General features: G+C 47.7%; 1 long non-coding RNA gene across 1 annotated transcript; it reads left to right on the top strand.

The window, feature by feature from the left end:
- The first annotated feature begins 14165 nt into the window (after nt 1–14165).
- Nucleotides 14166–15158, top strand: LOC146820982 (uncharacterized). Its single transcript, XR_014962648.1, has 2 exons — nt 14166–14370; nt 14878–15158. It is a non-coding gene; the product is annotated as an uncharacterized LOC146820982 (long non-coding RNA).
- Nucleotides 15159–24421: the final 9263 nt, after the last annotated feature.

Raw genomic sequence — 24421 nt, 5'->3', positions numbered from 1 at the left:
TCTAGGCGGAATGTTAACTGGTTCCTCTAGTACACCTTTCCTGGTACCTATCTTACGCAGTTTCGAAAATAACGGCATGGTGGAATGTAACCGAAAACAAAAATCGCAATGAACAAAAAAAAACCAAAAATCACAATGCAACAAACTTACACACAAACCTGACACATTCAAACCTAACTGAACCTAACTTAAGACGATAACATTCATACAGTTATATCGGTGCACCTGAAAACTTGGCCTCTAAATCTTGAAACATTAATTCTTGAATGCATGCTCTTGAACATACCGGTCTCACAAGTGAGACACGTCTTTACCGTGTTCATTAAATGAACCCGTCATGATTGCAACCCCCATGAGAAACTCACCGGGAAGCAGAACTTGAACTTGAACTTGAAGGCCTCGGACACTTGACGCTGCGCAGGGAATGGCGTATCTTAGGTGGATCTCTAGAAACCTCGGACACAGCTCTCTCGCAGGTGGGCTCTGGGTCGGGACGATCCGCAATCCTCACCGCCTCGTCTGGATGCCTGGTCGCAGTCCGTCTCCTTCGTTGGCCTGAGGGAGTTGGCGGGAAAACCCGCGTCGTGTACACTCGAAGTCCGTCACGGCTGTGGAAGGGGGCAAAACTGGACCTTCATCTCCGGCGCATGGGGAAGGAGATTTGTCCCTGTTCGGGCGCCATTATGTCGTAAATAAATTATTACGAGTTCAGAATTTCTAGATATCAATATAATTATGCATGAAGCAAGAGGCTGAGTCCGTGGTATCAGGTTCAAAAGGGCTTTATTCAAATAACTCGAGTTATAGGGAGAATAGTTCCATCACCACAAGGGATCAGGACCAGGATTCTCAAAAAGGTATTCTCAAACTTTATTCACAGAGTACAGTATATATATGTTTGTAATAATATACTTAAGCAAGAGTGCTTCAGGCGGAGCAAGAGAGAAAGAGATAAGAGCATGTGGGTGTGTAGGTAGGCGTGAAGGTGGGCGTCCACTCGATGATAATAGGTAAGTGTCATAGGTGGGTGGATGCCTAGAGGGGGTTGCGTGATCAGCTGGAACTTTACTGGAACTTTGCCTTACTTGTGCTCAACTCGAGCATGACGTGTAACTGACGTGTGAAAGGGGTTGCTATGCAACCGGGGAGTCTGGAGTCTGAAAATGAGGCCTTCGGTGTCAGGGCGACCAGCACATCTTGTATTATCTGATATCTAAAGTCTGGAGCAGGGACTGATTCATGAGGTAGGTTGCCCATCACCAAGGGCCAATGTGGAATTTATTTCTTCGTTTATAGCTGAAGTCTTGCACGGGGGCTATGGGCTTTTCACTGACGTGAGCTTTGTAATCACACAAAAAGAGACAGAAAGGCTAGGCTTTCTCCTTTGCAGATGGGTCATGTTTATCCCTCCTTCTCCAGGCAGGAATGTGGTTTCGGTAGGAGTAAGCAGATAACCGTGCTCAATACTGTCTCGGACAGGGCCCCTTTGGCTGAGGCCCAAGTGTGCAAGGCCAAGGATACGCAGCTACAGCTTTCAGAGCGTTCTGAGGCCTGAAACCTCTTTTCGGCTCTGGCTGAGCCACAATAATGGAAATGCGGGAAAACATGATGCAAAACGTGTAGGCCTCAGAGCAGATTTGTCGTTTCTCTCATGGGAGACTGGATTATGGCAGGCCACGTTATAGCATAAGCATCATGATAGACAGGCCATGGAGGGGAAATACATAGGTGACATGTATGTGCACATGAGTGTGGGGAACACACGGGGACACATAGGCCTCATGATATTTTATTTTCCTCAGCCTGCCGCGGGTACTTGGGCCTCCCACACAAGTGAGGCACCATTTTTACCAGGAGACCTGGGGGAACGCTGGGTGGTGGTAAATTTGTGTGAGCCCGGTGATGCCACAACTTTCCCACCCAGAAATGTGTGAAAAAAGGATCTTTTCAGCTAAAATTGAGGTTTGCAGGGGATTCTGGATAAGGAAACGTTGGGGGATCCACGCAAGCCATACCTCCCTGGAAGCCGCCGGGTGTCTAGTTTTCAGAAATGCGTGGGTGTGGTAGGTTTCCCTAGATGGCCGCCGAGCACCGGGTCAAAAACCAAAGTGACCCCCCTTGCAAAACCAGGTGGTTTTGCGATAGGCCATTTTGATGTCACCTCACTACGTTTTGGGCCCTTGCCTTCCGCGGGCACTTGGGCCTCCCACACAAGTGAGGCACCATTTTTACCGGGAGACCTGGGGGAACGCTGGGTGGTGGTAAATTTGTGTGAGCCCGGTGATGCCACAACTTTCCCACCCCAAAATGTGTGAAAAAAGTGATTTTTTTCAGCTAAAATTGAGGTTTGCAGGGGATTCTGGGTAAGGAAACGTTGGGGGATCCACGCAAGCCATACCTCCCTGGAAGCCGCCAGGTGTCTAGTTTTCATAAATGTGTGGGTTTGGTAGGTTTCCCAAGATGGCCGCCGAGCACCGGGTCAAAAACCAAAGTGACCCCCCTTGCAAAACCAGAATAACTATTGTTCCTACAGCATGAGAATTTTGGAGTAAAATTGCAAAGAAAATGTGGCAGACATTTTGAGGTTTGCAGGACATTGGGGATAAAAAAAAAATTTGAATTCACAAGAGAGACATCACCATGAACTCCCATGGGTTTTCAACAATATCTACAGTTGGTGGGTTATTCTTACATGGAAAGTGTACCTTGGCAGAGAAACTAAAGACAAACATTGCTGCACAACCATCTATTCCTCAAACACACACACATACTGGTTGGATTTGGCACGAGCGCGAGTCATGGTTCAGTGTATTAAATTTTATTAACTAGAGATTTCACAAAAATGAAATGCACTGTCAATAATTAAATTCACAAAAAACCAAACCAATGACTCGCAGCTCGTGAGCTGTAAAGCCACGTCAAGGCACCAACCACTTTACAGGCCATTCACACACCTTTCATACGTGATACAAACAAGACTATTCGCACCACCAGGTACAAAAGCAACACAGTACAAAATTCACCAAAAAGGGACAAGGTACACCCTGCTTCAGAAAGACAAATATTACTGCACAGCCATCTAATCCGCAAGCACACACACATACTGGTTGGATTTGGCACGAGGGTGAGTGATGGTTCAGTAGATACAATTGTATTAGCAAGTGATTTCACAAAGCATGAAATGCACTGGTAATAATTGAAAGGGCGAGAAACTGAACCATTGACTCACAGCTCGTGAGCTGTAAAGCCACGACAAGGCACCAACCTCTTTACAGGCCATTCATACACCTTTCATACGTGTGAGACATACAAAACCATTCACACCGCCAGCCGCGGGCCCATCACATAACAAAACTCACACCAGCACACAGCGCCATTCAAGGGCCCATCACTTTCACACGCCCACAATCCAGACACAGCAACTACACATGCTGATGGATTGCGTGGAGTGGCACTCAGCTAGCAGTGTGTGTAGTGACCAGCAGAAAGTCACTACTCACACACAGCCAGCTGAGCTCCAGACCACACACACCGCTAGCAGAGCGCCAGTCCACACACACCGCTAGCAGAGCGCCAGTCCACGCACACCGCTAGCCAAGCGCCAGTCCAGGCACACCGCCAGCCAAGCGCCAGTCCAGGCACACCGCCAGCCAATCGCCAGTCCAGGCACACCGCCAGCCAATTGCCAATCCACGCACACCGCCAGCCAATCGCCAATCCACGCACACCACCAGCCAAGCTCCAGTCCACGGACACCTCCAGCCAAGCACCAGTCTGCACACACCACCAGTCCACGCACACCGCCAGCCAAGCACCATTCCACGCACACCGCCAGCCAAGCACCATTCCACGCACACCGCCTGCCAAGCTCCAGTCCACGCACACCACCAGCCAAGCTCCAGTCCACGGACACCACCAGCCAAGCACCAGTCCGCACACACCACCAGTCCACGCACACCACCAGCCAAGTACCAGTCCACGCACACCGCCAGCCAAGCACCATTCCACGCACACCGCCAGCCAAGCTCCAGTCCACGCACACCACCAGCCACGCACCAGTCCACGCACACCGCCAGTCCATGCACACCGCCAGTCCACGCTCACCGCCAGCCAAGCACCATTCCACGCAGACCACCAACCAAGTGCCAGTCCACACACACCAACAGCCAAGCGCAAGCCTACACACACCGCCATCACATTTAGGATTTTTTTAGAAAAAAACACAAACAAATCGCAAATAGATACAAATCTTCTAACAGAAAATCAGCAACTAAATACATTGCACTAACACCAACCTTGAAACAGAATCAAATTATCCAAAGAATACAGACCAGGCAGTTCACTTTACCACTCATGAATGCTCCCAATAATTCTTTCGCATGTGGTACGCTCTAAAACAAGCAGGAAGACACAGTGCAGGATGAGAAGGACAGTCGGGGCAGTACATACGACTCTCCTTCCGCGTACCTCTTCGCCAACAGACTCTACATCTCCTACTGGGAAAATCTTTTGAGGGTGTGGGAGGAATGTGATCTGGAAAGTGGCGATCTTTCAATCTAGCAACATCCTCCACCACTCCAACTCTAGGAACACTTGCCTGTTCCACTACAACAAGGCTGCCTATTACAGACTCCTGAAACTTAGCAAAAGTCATCTTTGACTCAGGGAAAGAATCCTGGAACACAACAAAAGCATTAAACATTGCCAAGTGGAAAAGATGGATAGCCAACTTCTTGTACCAAATGTAAGCCTTACGAAGAGCAGTGTAAGGTTCCAACCTCTGATCTACTCTGTCAACACCACCCATGTGCCTATTATAGTCTAAAATGCACACAGGTTTGCGCGCTTCAGCGACCTGACCCCAAACACTCATAGGTGCAGTGCTTTCATCATGGATGGTAGTCAGCATGTAGACATCTCTCCTGTCTGAAAACTTCACAGCAAGAAGCTCCTGGCAACGCAACGCACTGCACTGTACCCGCACAAACTTTTGACAAACAAGTTCTTTCGGGAAACCTTTACAGTTAGAGCGGATTGTGCCACAAGCAAAAGTGTCCACTTTGGCCAATTCCCTGAACAACCGCACACCAGTGTAGAAGTTATCTACATATAAATGGTGGCCTTTGTTGAAAAATCCTCTACCAAGTTCCCAAACAAGTTTCTCAGTCACTCCAAAAGTGGACGGACAACCAGGGAGGTTAATCCTAGATTCCTTACCGGTGTACACCCTGAAATTAGACACATATCCAGTCCTACTGTCACACAGCATATACAGCTTTATTCCATAGCGTGCCCTCTTACTAGGAATGTATTGCCTAAAAACCAAGCGGCCCTTGAACAACACCAAAGACTCATCCACTGCAATTTCTTTCCCAGGGGCATAAATCTCAGAAAATCGATCAACAAAGTGATCAAGGACAGGCCTAATCTTAAAAAGACGGTCACGATCAGGGTGATCTCGTGGCAACGCTAATCCATTATCAACAAAATGCATCATCCGAAGCAGAAGCAAATACCTGTCACGACTCATGACTGCCGGAAAAATAGACGTTGCCATCAAGGGACTGCTAGACCAATATGAAGACATTGATGGCTTCCTTAGCAAGCCCATCAAAAAAGTTAAACCCAAGAACTTCTTCATCTCTTCAACATTTTTGGGAGTCCACCGGGTAGCTCTAGAGTGTGGCCTAAGTCTGGCACTGTTGTCCCTCAAAAACTGTTCAGCATACAAATTAGTCTGCTCAACAATCTCTGCCAAAAACACATCGTCCATAAACAACTGAAAAAAAATTACCGGCAAAAAGTTTTCAGTATTCACTCTAGACCCTGGAACACCAGTAAACTCTGGCAATGCCGGCTGCACCATGCCAGGGGCAACCCAGAGGTCATCACTTTCAAAGGGAAGCCTTGCAGCCCGAACCTGCAGCCCAGATGCCTCTTGCCGCACTACACCAACGGGAAGCCTTGCAGCCGCAGGCTGCAGCCCAGAAGCCTCTTGCCGCACTACACCAACGGGAAGCCTTGCAGCCCCAGGCTGCAGCCCAGATGCCTCTTGCCGCACTATCGGCACATCAGTCTCCTCTTCTAACACAGGCACTTCATCCGCACTAAGAGTATCTTCATCATCCGATGACTCCATACGGAGAGAAAACTCACTGCCAGAATCGTCCCCTGCCTCCTCTCCCTCAGATGCAGAGTCAGTCTCTGAACCAATATCAGAGGAAGACTCAAACAGCAAACCAACAACCTGCTGAGCAGTAATCCTGCGGCTAGCCATTATACTTACTAAGATAGAAGACTGCACAAACAAGTCAACAACAACCAACAATGTGCAAACCAAGTAAGTAAAGAAATGTGTACCTTTATCACAATGATCAATGTACTCAAAAACTATAGAATTCAATTACAAGAGACAGCTACACTCACCAGAACCTACTCTGCAGTGACACAGCAAAAACCAACGATATCCAACTAGAAAGAAGAAAAAAAAACAAATTACTCACAAGACAACAAAATACACATTGAGCACAAATGCAAACAGTTTTTGCCAAGGGGTCGCTTCCTCATGCAGAAAAATACATCCCTGGTGTCTAGTGGGCTTCTCTGCCCCCCTTGGGAGCAGAAACGGACAGAAAGACGACCGATCTGCCCCCACGGGGGGCAGAAAAGTCTTCCCATTATTTATGCCCCAAAGGAAGCGACCCTTGCCCAAGGGGTCGCTTCCTACATATAGAAAAAGACATCCCTGGTGTCTAGTGGGCTTTTCTGCCCCCCCTGGGGGCAGAAACGGGCAGAAAGACGACCAATCTGCCCCCAGGGGGGGCAGAAAAGTCTTAAAATTATTTTGCCCGCCTAGGAAGCGACCCTTGCCCAAGGGGTCGCTTCCTACATAAAGAAAAAGACATCCCTGGTGTCTAGTGGGCTTTTCTGCCCCCCCTGGGGGCAGAAACGGGCAGAAAGACGACCGATCTGCCCCCAGGGGGGGGCAGAAAAGTCTTTGAATTATTTTGCCTCCCTAGGAAGCGACCCTTGCCCAAGGGGCCGCTTCCTACATAAAGAAAAAGACATCCCTGGTGTCTAGTGGGCTTTTCTGCCCCCCCTGGGGGCAGAAACGGGCAGAAAGACGACCGATCTGCCCCCAGGGGGGGGCAGAAAAGTCTTTGAATTATTTTGCCTCCCTAGGAAGCGACCCTTGCCCAAGGGGCCGCTTCCTACATAACGAAAAAGACATCCCTGGTGTCTAGTGGGCTTTTCTGCCCCCCCTGGGGGCAGAAACGGGCAGAAAGACAACCGATCTGCCCCCGGGGGGGCAGAAAAGTCTTCGAATTATTTTTCCCCCCTAGGAAGCGAACCTTGCCCAAGGGGTCGCTTCCTACATAACAAAAAAGACATCCCTGGTGTCTAGTGGGCTTTTCTGCCCCCCCTGGGGGCAGAAACGGGCAGAAAGACAACCGATCTGCCCCCGGGGGGGCAGAAAAGTCTTCGAATAATTTTGCCCCCCTAGGAAGCGACCCTTGCCCAAGGGGTCGCTTCCCAAATACCAAAACACACATTCCTGGTGTCTAGTGGAGCATCCCTGCTCCACGATCGCGACGCTGTCCGCGATCGTGGAGCAGGAATGCCCTGTATTGAGACATCAGGGGATAGGAAATACTCTTTCCTCTCCCCGATGCCTCAATACTAAAGATATCACCCCCGCGGCCCCCACCGGACAAGCAAACGTACCTCTGCTCCCTTGGACGCGCTGGAAGAAATGGATTCCAGCGCGTCCAACGCTTCCTGATGACGTCGGCGCGCGCTGTGCACGCTGACGTCATGGGGAAGCGTGGGGGGGCTCGGGGGTGGCAGCGGAAGCTCTTCCGCTGCCATCCCCCTCTGTGGGGGCACGATCGATGCCCCGGGGGGAGCGCCAGCGCTTCCCCCGGGGGCTGTGCTCATGACGGAGCGGTTCCGTCATGAGCACAGCCCAACCGATGCTCATGACGGAACCGTTCCGTCATGAGCATCGAAGGGGTTAATTACTCTTTTGTGTTTGTTTTGCTTAGGTTATCTTTTGGGCCTAAAAACCAAAATGGCCGCTGACGCGACACGAGGTGATGGTCACTGCTCCACGAGGCTTGGAGTGAAGTGCGCAATTGCGACAAAACATCCCTGTGGCCTCGTCATGGCCTGTGTCTTAGTGTTCCCGAACAAGGCCACGGTGGGATCGCAGCCAAACTGAATAACAATGGACTCTTAACAAGGAACCAGAACGGACTGACTTTGTAATGTCATCTTTGAACTGTACCAAGTTCCGAAAAGACTCTGCCGGACTATCTAAACCGACCAATCACAACTGTCCAAATTTTATAATTTGTATCTTCTTTACCTCATTTTCATTATAAATAACATGGTAGAATAGAGAGAAAAAACTCTTCCTTTTCCTTTTTGCGAGACGAAGACGACGGTGACGCTACATGACGCTACAGCCTAGGGTGACTGATGCGTTCCTGAATCTTTGACGGACTGAATGCTGCCCAATATCCGATGAACTGCGAACTTTCTTAAATCTATGGGCACTGACTGATGCTTGCACATCTTTGGTCCTTGTCCAGTCTTTGGGACTGTAGCGTGCTGCACGTAGAACTTTGCTGCTACTGACCGAATGACAGCCAATTTGATCTTGACAAAGCTAATGACTTAGAGGACGCTCGATAGCCAGATTAGGTAAATATGGTGTTCTGTGATTTATGTGAAATTTAATATAAATTTTCTAAATGCAAGATTAACTTTTACGATAAATTAGATAAACAAAGTATTAATTAACAAGCAATGCGTTTGTGATTTATTGAGGGAGGTGAAGTCGAAATCTTGAAATGTGTTTTAGCTGGTTCTAAAATCATCATCAACCAATCCAACTAATTTGATCCATCGATCACATGGGAGGAGTGCCTTGATGTTTTAAGATTGAGATCCGCAGGAGAAAGGGTATTAATGTATAGATATGTAAATTACTTTTCTTTCTATAGGTCATAAGGTATTACTTTCATGTCGAGCGCTTGAACCGCTCGTCTCTCCTGTATGTGCAGACCAGTGTGAAGTGATGTGTGAATTTTGGTGTTATGGGACCCACCAATGACTGCGTGTGTGAAAGCGTTAGTGTAATATCTGGTCTGTGACGAAGGGAGGATATCGGTACGGGTCTCGTCCATTTCCCCGTTACCTAGGTTTCCACGCTCCATCAATGACACACAGGGATGTGTGCCATGTCGACACTTTGTTTTGTCTTGTACCCAGACACTCAGCCTGCACGGGCAGTGTGTGGGTGTTAGGGTGCAGGGCCTCTAAGGGTGGCACAATGAGTACTGCAGCCCTTAGAGGCCTTCCCTGGTCACAAGGCCCTGGGTACCATTTACCAGGGGCTGACATGTGGCCAGGGTTTGCCAATTTGGGTTTGAGGTTTTTAGGAAAGTAACATAGACCCTGGGTACCTGATTGGCAGGAGTCCAGGGCACACTCAGTCAAAGTACATTCAGCAATTCAGCAAAAAGTGGGGGCATACCATGCAAGAAAGGTGGCACTTTCTCACACACGGTGAAAGCAATTAGTAACGGAACAATAACATGGGACAGAAACATCCTGAAACACGCCCTAAAACTCACTAAAGGACATAGGAAGAGGAAGAACAAGGAAGAGAAAAAGAAGAACTGTAGATTACGAACCTTCTTTTTTTTTTATTATTGCATGTATATATTTCAAATAAACAGCCACAATTGAGCCCATAGTCCGGCCTCCTAGATTTTGTTTCCAACCATCCCTCCAACACATGGTGTCAGAAGTGGTATCAACGGAAATGGAGGCTGCCCTAAAGAAGATGGTAGAGAACCAGGAAAGGCTAGGCCAGATCATAGAAAGGTTTCTTGTTGCTGCCGAGGGAGATCGTGAGAGGTTACATAAGACACTAACTGAACAAAACCAAACACAAGAGACTATGGTTCAGAGGTTAGCAAATACTTTGGGACAACCTCGAAGCAACGCCACTCTCCCGTCGGTGGTATGACAAAAGTGTGTCACGGGGGAGGATCCAGATTTTTTTTTCTTCAATTTCGAGTGAATGGCAAGAGCAGCATCCTGGCCGTCGGAACAATGGGGGCAATATCTGGGTCCCCTCCTTATGGGTGACCTCAAGGCTGCCTATCAGGCAGCCAACCCACTGGGAGTAACCGCATACAAGGAGGTCAAGAAATGCATTTTGGAATGGTTGGGAGTGGACGAGGAAACGAATAGGATCCGGTTACGACAAATTAAGGAAGGGTCCCAAGAGACACCAAGGGCCCTGTACTACGGTGTCCGGGATATGGCGAATCGCTGGTTACAACCTAAAACTTCTACAAAGGAAGAGATTATTGAAAAAGTATACTTAGAGCAATATCTATCATCCCTGCACCCTCCCATACAAAAATGGGTCAGGCAACACGCCCTTTTAACACTTGAAAGAGCCTTGGAGGTCGCTAGCGCCTAGAGTAGGGCACAGGAAATCCAGAGGGGGCAAGAAGACACCCTATGGAGACCTTCGGGGGGGGGCCTGCCAAAATCCACCAAGAACCACCCCCCTAGGAAGGTAGCAACCCTCATGATGCCGATAACTTCCCCGTCTATACAGATAAGGCCTCCCATTACGCCGGGACCTTTGTGTTTTCACTGTGAACAACAAGGGCATATCGCCCTGGTATATCCCCAAAAGAGGGAACCAATAGACGTTAGTCTTACTAGGTCCTTCTTATGTACTCCCATAAAAACTGAAGACCCCTTGTCGTTCCATCGAAACGTGAAGGTAAATGGAGAAAACAGGTCTGCACTAATAGACACAGGTTGTCACCAAAGCGTAATGCAGCCCGGTGCTATTCCCGGAGGTGTTCAAGCCTTTACAGGGCACATGAATATCCAGTGTGTGCGTGGGGACCATAAGCGATATCCAACAACTGAGGTTTGTGTACAGCATACACTTTCTGAGGAACCTATCACTCTTCAAGTGGGAATTATACCTACAGGAACCCCTAGTGTTGGGAAATGATTATCAGCATCTAAACCAACTTATTCAGGGTAATAAGAATGAGGAGGAGTGGAGAGAAACCGCCCCCTTCTCCCAGCTGGGGGAGTTAGACGTACCTCCCTGTTAACCAAAGAAAGCAAGAAACAAAAGAAGAGAGAAAAACGGGAATGGACAAGTATAGCCCTAACCAGAACAGTTCGTCTGAGCTCTGGAAGCATGACCGTGGGTTCCAGGTGGCTCTGAGAGAAGACCCTAGCCTGCGAGAAGTGTGGAAAAAGTCATCCACTCAGGAAGACCCTAATCAAGTAGGTCCCCAGTTCCTGGAAAAAAAGGGGCTACTATACCTTGTAGGGGGGCAAGGCCAATCCCCACAACTATTGGTTCCTCAGCCATATCGAGAACAAGTTTTGTTCCTTGCCCATAGTCATTTTTTAGGAGGTCATGTGGGGGGGGGATGGAAAAAGCCATTGACGAGAACTTTTATTGGCCTGGTGTCTACCATCAAGTCTGAAAGTACTGTAGGGAGAGTCCAATTTGCCAGAAAAACAGCCAAAGACAACCTGCCAAGGTTCCCCTGAGACCCTTGCCAATAATAGACAAACCCTTTTCCAGGGTTGGGATGGTCATCATAGGACCTCTTCTTCCTTCCCGTAGTGGGTGTCATTTTGTCTTAGTTCTGGTTGACTATGCAACCCGATTTCCCGAGGCTGTAGCCCTAATGCAACACAGATCGCAAGGGCAATGATCAACATCTTTTCAAGAGTCAGGTTCCCAAAGGAGATCTTAACGGATCAAGGAATCCCCTTTGTCTCTTGGTTCTTGAAGCAAGTATGTCAACAACTAGGTATAAAACAGATACGTACGGCAGCTTACCACCTACAAACAGATGGTCTTGTGGCACGATACAATGCTACCCTGAAGATTACATTAAAACAATTGCTTAATTTAGATGCTAGGAAGTGGGAGGATATGTTGCCCTTGCCTTTGTTTGCTATCCGATGTAAACAACAGAAAAGCACAGGGTATTCCCCATTTGAACTATTATATTGAAGGAAGCCACGTACTCTACTCAATATGATGAGAGAGGAATGAGAAGAAGAACCAGCAGGGGCTAAACCTCTCCCTGAGTACATATTCAGGCTAAAATCACACCTCCATAAAATACGTAGTATAATGAAGGACCACCTAGAACAAGCCCAGGAAGCCCAAAAGAAACAATTTGATAAAAAAGCAAAAGAACGCACCCTCAATATAGAAGATTGGGTATTGATAATGAGACCCACCTCTGATCACAAACTCTTGGGCCAATGGCAAGGCCCTTATAAAGTTCTTGATCAGGTAACCCCTGTGACATATCGTCTCGAACTAGAACTAGAACCCGGGAATAAAAATAACACACAGATTTATTATATGAATCTGCTAAAAAAAATGGGAAGGGAGTAGACCAAATTTAATGGGAATGGTAGACAACAACGAGTTTTTATTTCAACAAAGTATAGATCTCGAATTACCTAGGGAACAACGGCGTGAGTTGACGGCTTTTCTTTCCCCATTTCGGGATGTATTCTCCCTCACCCCAGGGAGAACCTCGTTGATCGAACATGCCATCCAAACTGAGCTGCAGAAGGTCGTATGGTTACGGCCATACCGAATACCCGCATCCCGGAGGTAGGCTGTAGAAAAGGAAGTCCAGCAGATGTTAGTCAATGACATCATAGAGCCCTCAAACAGCGAGTGGAGCTCGCCCATTGTTTTTGTCCCAAAACCCAATGGCTCTATAAGATTTTGTATTGACTTTAGGGAAGTCAACAAAATCTCCCAGTTTGACGCCTACCCCTCGCCCAGGGTAGACTAAATGATTGAACAGCTGGGGAGAGCCCTATACATCTGCAAAGGGGTATTGGCAGGTACCTGTAAGGAAGCAGGACAGAGAGAAAAACTCTTTTTCTACCCCTAGCGAGCTGTACCACTTTAAGGTCTTGCCGTTTGGTTTACACGGTGCCCCAGCCACTTTCCAAAGACTTATGAATCTAGTTCTTAAGCCACATCAAGCCTATGCAGCTGCCTATATCGATGACATAGTCATCTATAGTGATTCGTGGAAACAACATCTAACAGATATGGAAGCTGTAGTTAATGCTCTAGAAAAAGCGGCCTTACCACAAACTCAGCTAAAAGCCGTTTAGCCGCTCGATCCGTAAAATACCTAGGGTATCTCCTAGGGGAAGGCCTCATTAAGCCGCAAGAAGAGAAAGTGGCTGCCATAGCCAAAATACCTTTTCCCCAGGACAGGAAAGACCTCCGTGCTTTCTTGGGTATCCTAGGGTACTATCAACGGTTCGTCCCTTCTTTTTCAGATGTCGCAACCCCACTGACCGATCTCCTTCAGAAAAACACAAGAACTGAAAAGGAACTTAGACACCGTTCCCCCGAGGTACTACAAGCATTCGGCCAGATTAAACAAGCCCTTACCACTCAGCCTGTCCTTTTAAGTCCGAACTAAGACAAACCCTTTATACTACAAACAGATGTCTCTGATCACGGTCTAGGCGCAGTATTATCCGAGCACGATACACAAGGTCCGAAAAAGCCCATACTGTTCATTAGTCGAAAACTATTCCCTAGAGAAAGAAAGTATTCAGTCATAGAAAAAGAGGCCTTGGCAATAAAATGGGCTGTTGAGTCATTGCAGTATTATCTGGAATATAGGGAGTTCACCTTATATACGGACCATGCCCCATTAGAATGGTTAGCCAGAAATCGAGGGCATAATGACCGAGTTTTGCGATGGTTCCTAGCTCTCCAGCCTTTCAGCTTTATTACACTGCACCGGAAAGGCAAAGATCAGCTAAATTCGACTATTTATCCCAGGACCCTGTAGAACTCTATCTTACAGGCAAGAAAGTTAGGGAAGGGGGATGTGAGGGTAAGTCACGATCGGAGCCCCAATCCCTGCCTGACGATGTGTTTCCTGGAGCTGGCTCGGAGCAAGGACGTCCACCAGCGAGGGGAAGTAATTAAAGGGTTAATCCTTTGACCCTCCCCGTGCAGGTTGATGGGAAGACTGCCTCCCTAGGGAGCCAATTGGCGGGGGAGGAGAGCCGGGATGACGAAGGCAAGCCGGAAGCAGCGGAGAACGCAGAGGATGCCGAAGAACAGCACGGAGTCCGGTTGCAGATGCCCAAGATGGAAAGAAGAGCCCACATGCCGCCTTCAGGCCCTGGAAAACCGAGAGGACCCAGAAGATGACGTCACGGAGAGATGGTCCGAGGAGTGGTGGACCCCTCAGGAGAGCCGATAAAGCACCGCCGCAACTCAGGAGAGTTGTGGCTTCTGCGGTGAGTGTCTGGACAGGGAAGGAAGGGGGGAGGGAGAAACCAGCTGTTGCCTCTCTCCTTCTTTGCCTTCCAGATATGAGAGCTTGGTTTTTCCCGGTATACCGATCTGACCGGGTCTAGCGGCGTGCTGGCCCACATGAGGGTCAAAGCATTTTTTTTTGTGTGACGTTTGTTGTTTTTTTTTCCTTCTTCACCCTCCGCTATTGATCACAAGAAAGCCTATTTCTTTCTTATTTATTTTTCCTCCACTAAAAAAACTTGAGGAAGTTGTATCACCCCTTTCTTTTTGTGTGGCTCCATAAAACAAGAAAAAAGGAGTGAACAAAAGTAGACTTGCAACGCAGGTATGAGCACTATCATTTCTGTACTTTTTCACACCCCTCCTCCACTACAAACTCTACGCACTATAAACACCTGTCTTCGGTTTGGTGGTGGTTCTTCTCTTTAGAAAAGGATAGTAAAGAAAAGTCCTAATACTTACCACCTTCTCTTCTGTTTTCCTCTCAGCATCCTGGAGTGTGTCCATCTCTGGTCCCGAAACCTAGAGAAGAAGGAGAGGAGAAGAAGCCTTGTAAAAACTGCTAACACACGGTGAAAACAAATAGTAACAGAACAATAACGTGGGACAGAAACATCCAGAAACCCACCCTAAAACTCACTAAAGGACATAGGAAGAGGAAGAACAAGGAAGAAAGAAAAGAAGGACTGCAGATTAACGAAGAATTGTTTATTTATTTTTTATTACTGCATGTATATATTTGAAATAAACAGCCACAATTGAGCCCATAGTCCGGCCTCCTAGATTTTGTTTCCGACCATACCTCCGACACTAACCCTTCGTTCTTCCACCAGAAATGTTAGACTACTTCCATATCCTTTCATTAAGCTCATCTGTTAAAATCCTTTCAGCATGACTAATATTACATTAAAGTCTACATGCACATCTGTAGTAGTATTAGGTTTAATTTAAAGCTGAAAATAATTTGACATGTATTCCCTTTACTCACAATTCAAAGTGCTTTGGGGAATTGAAAAACAGGGTTAGTCACTCTGATGTACAAATTTGAAGAATTGGTGATAGGTACTTTACCAAGGGTAATTTGTAATAAGAATAAAACAGTTTTATGGTGTCCTGGTGATAAAACAGATTTATAAAACACATTACAGGAGAATGGATAGGACAGTGGAAGATGAAAATAAGTATATCCCTCAGCAGCACAGGCAGGTAAATAAGAGCAAATATAACATGTTTCTACCTTCACCAACTTTATGTAATCTGCTAGTATTTTGTAAAAAGCATTGTAACTCAAAATACTTTCAGATTTAGTTTTATGAGTTAACCTCCATTCTAACTTTTCCTTACTATTTATTAGCATTTGACCTACCTTAACCTTAGGTGAGGCTTATCCATCCACAAAGTAGAGGTCTAACAACAAACCAACTTCAGGAATTACTAAGGCAATCGCTAAGAATACTAGGGCGATTTTCCAGCACTCTTATCCCTTAAACACCATGCCAATCCCTTTACATCTCAAAGTAGAGAAAAATAAAATCTTGCACTGCAGTCTTGTTGACGTTCAATATCAGTTAATTTATTTGTTTTGTTGGTTCAGTCCACAGTCCACACTACAATCGTTACCCTATCTCAAAATCTAAAGTGACAGTCATTTTCTTCAGCTGGATCTACAACAGTAAAATGTATCTCTCCATACAGTGAGACTCTTTCTCCTTGACTACAGCCTCTACCTTTCATGGAGGTTTGTTAATGTCAGTCTGATAGTCCGTCAATTCACTTTAATCGATACTTGTAAGATCATAAAAGTACAAATGTGCAAAGATAAAAACATCCATCCAAGTACAAATTTTAAAAAAAAGCTCATATAAAAGTATACATTGAAAACATACAAAGCATTCATGATGATTGAACAATCAGTTAAAAACAATTACTAAAAACATAGCATATAATTCATTCTTTGGTATTATACAGTCGCCCAGTTTTCAATGATAAGGATAAAAAAGACGCCATGGTGTAACAGAACAGGGGATCGGGCTGAGATTTAAAAAATACATTCCTATGCAACATTGTGTGAAACTATATTTGGGCATAAGGGGCAATATGAATGCTTTGCTGTGCACCACATAAGATTTACAAAAGACAAAAATGTGCAAGTTTGATTGAGCGGAGACACCGTCACAGGGACAGAACGGAAGATCATGAATAGAAAATCTTCCCGATGGATGGGCATGAATACAAGGGATAAGACTGAATTTAAACCAGAGTAGGAGAAATCTGTGATGTAAATTTGTCACTGTGAATAAATATGACGATTTTCCTTCCTGGACAATCGGTCCCTCTAAGTAAGATTGTACTGATACTTTTAGACAGTTAGTTTTAAATCTTTCATTTGCCCTGTTTATGAGAAAATGGCTTTTGATCTCCTGTTTTGAAATTTCACAGCAATCACTTGGCGAAACAAATAGGTGTGCTGGGCCAAGGGAAGAGAGACTATTTTTGATATATGTTGTCCATGGAATCCTATAGGCATGTTCCAGAGAGAGACAATCTTCTATTAGCTTCTGAGTAATGGGAACAGATTCTCTTCTCCACATAGAATGCCATAAAATGATTGTCACCAGGCTTTTTATATCATCTATATATGGAACATCAATTTCCTCGTGACATATAAAATTTGAGCAGCTTACGGGGAGGCCTACTAGTTTTTTCCAGAAGATATCATCCATAGTCTGGAAAGCAGAGCAGGTCGAATAATCCCAGATACCTGCCCCATAAGTTGCTACCGAAACGGATTTAGCAATGTAGACATTTTTCACCATATCAATGGGTTTCGCCCCTGGTTTTTTTTATAAAAAAATGTAAGGTGATTATACTTTTTTCTAACAATAAACCCCTTGTAGTAATCATATTGGCCCACGTAAGTTGTCTATCAAAAGTCACCTCTAAGTGAGAAAAGCATCAATTTGGGCTACCTTTTGGCCATCCGTGTAAAAGCTTGGGGTCTTCCCATCTTTCGGTCCAGTGATTAAAATAAAGGACTTGGCCTTGTTGGTTTTTAAATCTAAATTCCGCATACATTTCACATAGACCTCTAGTAACTTTTGTAGGGCTAGGTCCTTGTCGGTAATTAACACCGCATCAGTTGCGTAGAGGAGGATTGGAGTGCGTACGTTATTGATCTTGGGGACATCTGATGTTGAGTTCGCCAGGGGAGCTTCTACCCCATTAGTATAGATGGGAAAGAGAAATGGGGCGAGTATGCAGCCCTGTCGGACGCCCCTATTGATTGGAAACGCCCTAGTGCACTCTCCCTGCCTCCAGTAATGGACACAGGCCAAGGCTGAGGAGTAAAGCTGCCTTATAAAGAGGATGATTGTGTCATCGATACCCATTTCCTTCATTATCCTCCATAGATAGTGATTTGCCACGCAGTCAAATGCTGCAGATAAGTCCATAAAAGACAAGTATAACTTGCCCTGCTTGGCTTGGGTATACTTGGCGATAAACAGACTCAAATTGAGGCACTGATCTTGAGTGCCAATCCCTTGTTTAAAACTGTATAATAATCCTATTTTTTTAAACTTAAAAACTGTATTGGACCGGAATCAGAACATTGTTACTGGTGGCCCAGTCCTCAAGTCTGTTCAATAAAACCCGACCCATGAGCTTTGCAGTCTGATAGTTATCTAAGACAGCGTCACTGCTCACGAAATAAGTTCATTCTGGGTCTGGATACTTATTGTTTGGTTTTCTAAATTGTGGTCTCATGTATTCTGGCTGCTCATTGTCACTTCCACTAAGCTCTACCTGTTCCGCGTCTTCTTTTTCTTGCAGCTCTCTTTACATTCTAATGGTCTCTGGTCTTCTTTGGATAATGACCCCCAGGTAAGTAAATGCTTTTACTTGCTCCAAAGGACGGTTGTTCATTACTATTTTACTTTTAAAAGTTCTATGGGGGTTAAAAGATATGAATTTCGTTTTCAACACGTTGACTTCCAGACCGCGAGTGGTACAAAACTCTTCAAAAATGATCAGGGCCCTCTGCAGGCCACTCAGGGTCTTTGAAATGATCAACGTGTTGTCCGCGAACATTAAAATTGGTATTTTATTGCCAGCAAGTGACGGGGCATCGGTGAGCTCAACTTCTATGTAATTTACAATACAATTGATGAATAGGGAGAATATGTGAAAAGCGGCTACTTGGGGCTGGGGCCCATCTCCAGGCTAGTGCGGGCTCTGGGATGAAGCGAAGACGGCACAAGAAAATGGCGGCCAGACTCAGAGAGGCCTAAGGAAGCTGCTCTCCACGACGGATCTTCCCTGAGGCAAGCCAGGGTCCAGCTGCGGGAGGACGGGCGCCACTGGTGGATAGAGAGGGATGGCGAGTGGGTTGCGGAATACGAGGGCCCACGAGTGATCCAAGGGGACATGGCTGAGGCATGGCTGAGGCCATCGGTCCCAGGGCAGGCAGACTGAATGAGTGGCAGGGCCGACCAGAACCCAGATGAGCTGAAACCTGCTGCAGAGAACCAGTGAGTAAAGCGGCAGCAAAGGCGCACTGAACAGAGCTGCTCCCCCTTTGCAGAGCTTCAGCCAGCATCATCGGCTGGCGGAGTCTGGGAGAGCAGGACGGGTGACATCAGGAACTGGGAGATCAGAGGCAACCCATACACAGAGGGAGGCCTTCGGCAGCGGGCACTCGCCGGAAACCCTCAAGGCGAAGTACCCCAATGACAATCCCGGCCTGGTCCTGCGGCGACAGGGCTGCTACCGCCCCCTTCGCTGGTGTCCGGATAGGGGAACAGAAGCTAGCAGGTGGGTGTGATTATTGCGCCTAGGGGCCAGGCTCGGGGGAGAGCAATGGCAAGAAGGCACAATGGCGGGAGGAGGCCGGTCACTGCAAGCCAGGCTAGGAGGCAATCGATCACACGGCGGCCCGAGGTAGAGATAGGCACGCCCCTGGGCCAGGCAGCACAGTGCTCTGCCGGGAGGACACATAGACACACCGCCGAGAGGTGGGGGTTGACGAAGAGGGGCATTGAGGGAGGCCGGAGCGAGAAGCTGGACCGGTCGCGGCTGGAGGTGAAGAAGCGGCCCGTTGGTACTGGGCCTACCTGCTGAGAATCCCCTCGGGGACCTAGTCGGCAGGGGGGACGTGGCGATAGGTGCACTGTAACCGTCCGGGACAGGAAGGTGATAGTGGAAGGAAGGAAGAAGCATAGACTCTCAGGGCAGCCGAGAAGAGCAGCCTTAATGCGGGACCACCGAGGAGGATTTTAGCAACCGGCTCCCCCAACTGGGCCACACGACATAGGGCTACTGAAGAAGGGGAATGGAGCAGTCGGGGGCAGAGGAGGCAGGGTGGTGATCTCAGCAGCCCCAGAGAGATATGCACTGGCCAAGAAGTCTGGGAAAGGGGGCATACGCCTCTGGCGCAAAGACGAGAGGAGGTGGAACCTAGGAGGCCCAAGGGTGAACAGTCACAGCTCAGGTATGGGGAAAGGCCGCAAAAGGAAAGGAGGCTGGGGGCCACCGGATTCAGGGCCGAAGGGGACTGTGGGCCAACGGTTCAACTAAGGGAATTCCTCCCGTCAACAATACGAGGAAGCCACGAACAGCACTAGCCTGGTGGGAGCAGGCCTTAAACGACGGGGAACCGAAGACCAGAGCCTCAACAAGCGGAGGTGCGGGCCTAATAAACAAACGGACACGGCAGGTAATCACTGGCTGGAGGGGCCCAGGTGGGAGCGAAGTCGTTGAGAGGTGCAAGTTGCAGGGCCTCCAGACTAATACAATTGATTGAGCTGAGACAGAGAGACGTGTCACAAGGGCAGCGGATAACACCGCGGGTATGTCCTCGCTGAGAGGGAAGAAGGAGTGGACCTTGAAGGACTTGCTGACCAAAACCAAGCAGACTGGCAGAGGAGAGGGCTGAATGTCTCTACTCATGCAAATGAATCACGGGACGGAGGGATCTGAAGCCCCTGTCACCCGCTCTTTCCTGGAGACATTGTTTAGCATGCTAAGAGACGACTTTCAGTCCCTAAAGGGGGAACTCGCGAGGGATATGAAAGAAATCCGGCGGGATGTGGATGCAGTAGGTGAACGGGTGGTGGCCAACATCAAAGACCAGGTACAGGCCAGGGAGGAAGAAATGGAGCAGCTGCAGCAAGAGGTGATACGGCTATGGGCTCAGCAGATCGACCTCCAGGTGCATACGAAAGACCTAGAGAACCGCTCCAGGCGGAACAGCATACGGGGAAAGGGAGTTTCTTCGGAGGAAGAGGGATCAGACATAGTTCAGTACCTGCAGGGGATGTTCCGGAGCATACTAGGGGTCTCAGAGGACTTTGATATCAGGATAGACCATGCGCACAGAGTGGGTCTTAGAAGGAAGGCCTCCGCACCCCCGCCTGACATCCTGGCCTTCTTACTGGACTTTCCCCTCAAGTAACGCATTCTACGGGAGGCCAGGGCAAAGTGTCCACTCACATACCAGGGCTAACCCGTGGCCCTCTATCAAGACTTAGCTTTAATAACTCTACAGAAAAGACGGGAGATTCATATGGTGACAACACATTTGAGGGACCAGGGGGCGGCATACTCCTGGGGCCACCCTTTCTGGTAGATATTCAAGTGGCAGGGCAAATTGCATCAAATCATTGCAAGAAGCATGCACAATACTGGGCCTAGATCGACCAAGTCAGGAGATGGCGGCTAGTCAAGAATGCAAGTCCCCACGAGACCGGTGGCAAAGAGTCTGAGGGAGGCGCCTCACAGAGCATATGCGGGGGCAATACCCCACAACCATGGCGCAAGAGAGGCAATCGGTCCTAGAGACGGTACTCAAGGACACAGCTTCCCAAGATGGCTCTTGAACACTGCTGGGATACCTACAAGCGACAGATATAAGCGGAGCCGGGGGGGGGGGGTGGAAGTGAGCGGGGAGACGGGGACTTGAACCACACTATGCTCCGTTCATTTCATTTTTCCAAGGGCACGTAACCACGAACTGCAGGCTCTGGACATTATGGGGAGTTAGAGGGTACTTGTTTGGGGTTAGGGCGGGGGAGGGAAGGAATTAGTGTGTCGGTAACTGGTGTTGCAGGGATGGAGATCGATCCAGGAGGGACGGGAGGAGGGGCGGAGGGGGACTCAAAGAGCAACCGAGGGTTCATGATCCCCCGGGAACGGCGGAACCATCATGATCTTACATCATGCCATACTCCATGGTGAAAGTAGTTACCATAAATGTGAAGGGCCTTAATGATCCTGTTAAGCGAAAAGCCATCCGTTCATATTTGGAGAACCTGGGGGCAGATGTGTGTCTTCTCCAGGAGACCCACTTTCTCTCTAAGGACGTCAAGGGCATTTCCCCATCAATTTTTCTCTTCCACCTCTGATAAAAAAGTGGGGGTGGCTATTTTGGTCGCCAAGCGATTTTCAGGGATAGTGGGAGACAAGATTGCTGAAGTTAAAGGCTGGCTCCTGGCTTACACATTCCAGATAGGGGGACACACACTAGCAGTGGGGTCAATGTATGCACCCAACTCGGGGCAGGAGAAATTTCTGAAGGAGGCTCTCTAGGAGGTCCTCCGCAAACAAGAACGGAGGACGATGGTGGGAGGGGATCTCAACCATGTCATGGATGCAACTCAAGACCGGTCAGGTTACCAATTCACCCAGACAAGGGAATTGACAAGGGATGGGAAGGAATGGATTCAATCCAGGGGACTGATAGTTTTGTGGCGAGCGGCACAGCCTCAGACCTCACAATTCTCCTTTTACTCTCATGCACATGACACTTATGCCCGCCTAGATTACTTAATAGGCACGACAGAACTAAATGCAATGGTGGGGGAGGTGGACATTACTCCGACAGTACTCTCTGACAATGACGCAGTGACAGTCTCCCTTGGGTTACCCCCGACACGGAGACAGCCGGGAGGTTGGCGACTCAGGGAAAGTTTGTGACACAGGGAAGCTGTGACACGACAGATACATAAATGCATCAAAGATAAATGACCCCCCTGACATCTCCATGCCCACTCTATGGGGGGGCCCTTAAAGCAGTTGTGCAAGGAGAATTGATAGCTATCTCTGCCGCAGAGAACAAAGATCGCAAAGAAAATAGAGATCATCTCACAGCACAAGTGCTAGAACTGGAACGGGTGCACAGTAGAACCAAGGCACTGAGGGTCTGGCGACAGTTGAAGGCAGCACAAGCTCAATTGGCGGGGCTTGAAATTGATAGAGCTGAATACGCAGCGCTTCGTCTCAAGCACTCCTACCACGTGAGAGGGGTCAAGACTGGGTACATGCTGGCAAGTAAACTTAGGGCCTGTACCCATCAGACGAAGGTCCAATCAATCACAAACGTTTAGGGGGTGGTGGTCGAGGAAGACGAAGAGATAGCAGAAGCATTTAGAACTTTTTACACAGAATTATACAAAAGGGAAGCCCCCTCTGGACCGCAGATGAGGGCATATTTGCAGGGAGCAAATACAACAGTGCTAGATAGGGTTCAAGCAGATTTAATAGACACCCCGATCTGGATAGAAGAATTTATAGGGGCGATTTTATGCCTCAAGCTTATGAAATCACCGGGACTGGACGGATTCTCAGCGGGTTTCTATAAATCCTTTTGCCATATCTTAGCTCCGCTCCTGACAAGACTTTTTAACTCCTTTACATGGCCGGGGTCGATTCCCCCTGATATGCTGGTGGCATCTACAGTAGTCCTGCCCAAACCGGGGAAGGATGAAAATCTCTGCGGTTCCTATTGTCCGGTCTCCCTTCTTAATCTGAACCTAAAGCTGTTTACCAGCATTTCAGCAGCAAGATTAGGCCCCTTAATGCCGGGTTTCATAGAGCCAGGTCAATTGGGATTCATCCAAAGTAGGAAGAGCAGTGACAACACCAAAAGGATCCTCCACCTGGTTGATACAGCTCACAGCACGAATATGGACGATAAGACTTTTGACCAGGTGGACTGGGACTTTCTAGATCAAATCCTGGTTCATTTCGGGTTGGGAGACCGGTTTAGGGCATGTGTAATGAGTTGTAATAGCACGCCCACCGCGACTATCAGGGTAAACGGGCTATCATCTCCACCTTTTGCCATCCAAAGAGGGACACGGCAGGGGTGCCCACTGATGCCCCTCCTCTTTGCCTTATACATCGAACCGTTGGCCCAGAAGATTTGAGATAGTCCGGACATCGCGGGCGTTCCCTTCGGGGGGACAGACATGCAATTAGCCTGTACGCGGATGAATTCATCGCTTCTCTAGAGTCCCAGGATCGCTTGGTCCCGACATTCTTACGTGAGCTGGAGTCAGTCAGTCAAACAGGCTTTATTCGACAGTTAGTCATAAAAGCGAAGTACAAAACGTGTTACTAAAAAAGATAATTCAATATCAATATACAAAGTAGTTAAACGTGATTGAAAGACTTGTTTAAAAATACAATTGGATCTTCATGACATTATTTTAAAAGCCATAAAATAATGATAAAAAAGCGTTGATAGCTTTCACTAAGAACAACCATTGAAAGCAGGCACCAATAAAAAACTCTGCTGCAAAGTATTACGCTTTGCAGAGCTAGATACATTTTAGTCAAAGTGTGGAAAAATAGCATTTGTTAGGTGGAAAGAGAGTGTGACCTTATGGCCAATGACAAACCTAGAAATTTTGCTACAGCTGTAATAATTGGGATAGAAGTACATCAAATTCTTCCTGCTTCTTCGCTCCTTCTGGTTCCAAGTAGTTTACAAATTGGCACACGCTATGCCCGACGAGGAGCGGCATAAGCTGGGCAGACAAACAGTAAATGTGCCACCGACTCCTCTTGGGTCTGACATAGAGGACACATATTGTCACGTGATTTAGACCACCTAGCTGTAAGAGCTCTAGTGGGCAGTGAACCCACCCTGAACTGAAAATATAATTTCCTGTCATGTGGTTTAGCTATTATGTCCCAGAATGGTTCTAGGCTCGGGGTCAGTTTGACTTCCAGAATGTTTCCTGTTAGAGTCGA

Source organism: Triturus cristatus, chromosome 6 (assembly GCF_964204655.1).
Source record: "Triturus cristatus chromosome 6, aTriCri1.1, whole genome shotgun sequence".
In the NCBI taxonomy this organism is placed as follows: Eukaryota; Metazoa; Chordata; class Amphibia; order Caudata; family Salamandridae; genus Triturus; species Triturus cristatus.
The sequence above is the reverse complement of the archived record's forward strand: the minus strand, read 5'-3'. Positions and strand labels throughout refer to the sequence as shown.